At 48.1% G+C, this 2,669-nt stretch overlaps 1 protein-coding gene and 1 non-coding gene across 2 annotated transcripts in view; both read left to right on the top strand.

Annotated features, from left to right (window-relative positions):
- USP11 (ubiquitin specific peptidase 11) overlaps window positions 1–2,669 on the top strand; it is a 29,417-nt gene that overhangs the window by 14,143 nt on the left and 12,605 nt on the right.
- Window positions 2,291–2,363, top strand: TRNAK-CUU (transfer RNA lysine (anticodon CUU)). The gene has a single exon. It is a non-coding gene; the product is annotated as a tRNA-Lys (tRNA).

Here is a 2,669-nt window from a genome sequence, read left to right as displayed (position 1 = left end):
CCCTCCCCCCGGCCTCCCCGCGTCCTGCCGTGACCGCGGCTCCCCCACCAGGCAGGGGCCCTCCAGCCTCATCCCAGAGAAGAGGGACACGGAACACCCTGCCACAGAACGGGAACAGCAGAGTGTGTCTGGGCGACAGACACCACTTAAACACGGGACGTCCCCCACCGCACCCCACTGTAGGCACCAACCATCTCTAAGCAGCAGCTCCCTCGGGAGCAGCTGTGGGGTGAGGGTGGTGCGGACGGATGCGTGGTATGTGGACTGAACAAAAACCCCAGCCCTTCACACGGAGGGAGGGACCTGCACGGTGGCGCTCGTTGGACCATTTCCACAGTAACCGCCTCAACAAACCCCCCACCACCACTGGCAAGGGTCACTCGACCCAGCATTACCACCTGCAAACCTCCCAGTCGCGCCGTCCACACTGATGGGAATCCAAGTAGTTGCTGTGAGGTACCCCACTCAAACTGACTTAGGCAAAAACAATGAACTAGTTCCGTGTATGACCGGATCTGGGAACTCAAAAAAGCTATCATTTAATCCTCACAGACCCCATATGATTTGAACACTATTACCCCATTTTGCAGATGAGGAAGCAGGCATAAAGGGCTGGTTTGGAATGGGCTTTCTTTTCTGTACAGGAAGACCTCGTTACCTATGCGTAATCGGGCCTGGACAAAGCCCCCCTGAAGTGAATCCGTTTCAGATTCCCGGGTTTGACCAAAAATGTCTCAAAATGACAACATGCGTAAACATCCGAAGTGAGGCGCGCCTGGGTGGCTCAGCCGGTTGAGCATCCAGCAGTTGATTTCAGCTCGGGTTCTGATCTCATGGTTTTGTGGGTTTGAGCCTCATGCCGGGCTCTGCGCTGACCCTGTGGAGCCTGCTTGGGATTTTCTCTCTCTCTCTCTCTCTCTCTCTCTCTCTCGCTCTCTCTCTGCCTCTCCCCTGCTTGTGCGCTCTGTCTCTCAAAGAAATAAATAATTTTTAAAACCTCAGAAGTGAGAGACAACGGACACAGTTCATGGAGAGGTGCCTCGCGTTCACCATTCTCAGGGGTCAATGTAACACAGTTGTGCTCACTCTGGTCATGGAAATAATGACAAGCGAACAAGAAATGTAAAACTTTAAAAAATGCAAACGAGTTGAGAAAGAACCAAGTAGGAATGATAGGCCTGGAGAGGTAGTAACTAAATTTTTAAAATGACCAGATGAGTCGAACAACACCTTACACGTAGCCAAGGAGGGAATTGGTGAATTGGATAGTTTAAAGCAGGGGCGCTTGGCCTGCTCAGTTGGTAGAGCATGTGACTCTGGGTCCCGGGGTTGTGAGTTCAAGCCCCACGTTGGGCGTAGAGCTTACTTAAAACACATGAAGCCTATAATGGATAGAGGTTAAAGCGTACCAAGGAATGCACTGTCCAGATGTTGAGTTAGACTGTACCGTATTTTGATAAACGAAGGGTATCAAACAAATGGAGGGGAAGAGAATGGAGAGTAATCAACCCGAAAGAAGGGGACATAGAGCAACATGGATGGGTGGAGAGCACGCACTCTATCGTTTACACATAAAGTTGGCTCTGTCCCCTCAGTTCAAGGGAGAGAACTGGGAACCAGGCTGCCACTTAAGAGACATGGCTGCCACCACGCCAGGGAGAGGGTCGCGTGAGGGTGGGGAAGCATGCCCAAAACGCTTCTACTTTGGGTTTTTTTGTTTTTCTTTTTAATGTTATTTCTTTTTTCTTTTTTTTTTTTTTTTACAAATAGTTAATTGTCAAATTAGTTTCCTAATTTTTTATTTCTGAGAGAGAGAGAGAGAGAGCGCTAGCGCATGAGCAGGGGAGGGTCAGAGAGAGAGACACACACACGCACAGAATCCGAAACAGGCTCCAGGCTCTGAGCTGTCAGCACAGAGCCCGATGTGGGGCTTGAACCTGTGAACCATGAAATTGGCTTCATTTTCGATGAGGTTGGTTTTTTTGTTTTTGTTTTTTAATGATTCTGCTTTATCTCTTTTGTTGGCTTATTAGCCATAACTCTTAGTTTTATTTACCGATTGCTTTGGGGTTTATAGTACACATCTTTAACATAGCAAGTCTACCCTCAAGTGATAGATACCGCATCTCATCTAGTATAAGAATTTTACCATAGTGTGCTTCCATTTCTCCCTGCTCAGCCTTTATGTTGTTACCTTGCATTTTACTTTAACGTATGTTATAAACCTCAAGATGCATTGCTTTTGTTTGTTTTTAACAGTCAGTTGCTTTAAAGAGATTTAAATAGGGGTACCTGGCTGGCTCAGCCGGTAGAGCATGTGACTCTTAATCTCAGGGTCTTGAGTTCAAGTCCCAAGCTGGGCATGGANCATACCATAGTTACCATTTCCAGTTCTCTGCATTCCTTTGTGAAGGTCCTGATTTCCATCTGGTGTCACTTGCCTTCTGCCCAAAGGACATCCTTTACGATTTCCTTTTTTTTATTTAATGTTTATTTATTTATTTTAAGGGCGGGAGAGAGAGAGCGAGAGCAGGGGAGGAGCAGAGAGAGCGGGAGAGAGAGAATCCCAAGCAGGCTCCACACTGTCAGCACAGAGCCTGACATGGGGCTCAAACCCACAAACCCGTGAGATCACAACCTGAGCCAAAACCAAGAGTTGGACGCTCACC

The sequence above is a fragment of the Crocuta crocuta genome, unplaced genomic scaffold (assembly GCF_008692635.1).
Source record: "Crocuta crocuta isolate KB4526 unplaced genomic scaffold, BGI_CrCroc_1.0 scaffold610, whole genome shotgun sequence".
Taxonomy (NCBI): domain Eukaryota; kingdom Metazoa; phylum Chordata; class Mammalia; order Carnivora; family Hyaenidae; genus Crocuta; species Crocuta crocuta.
This window is presented reverse-complemented; position numbering and strand designations above follow the sequence as displayed.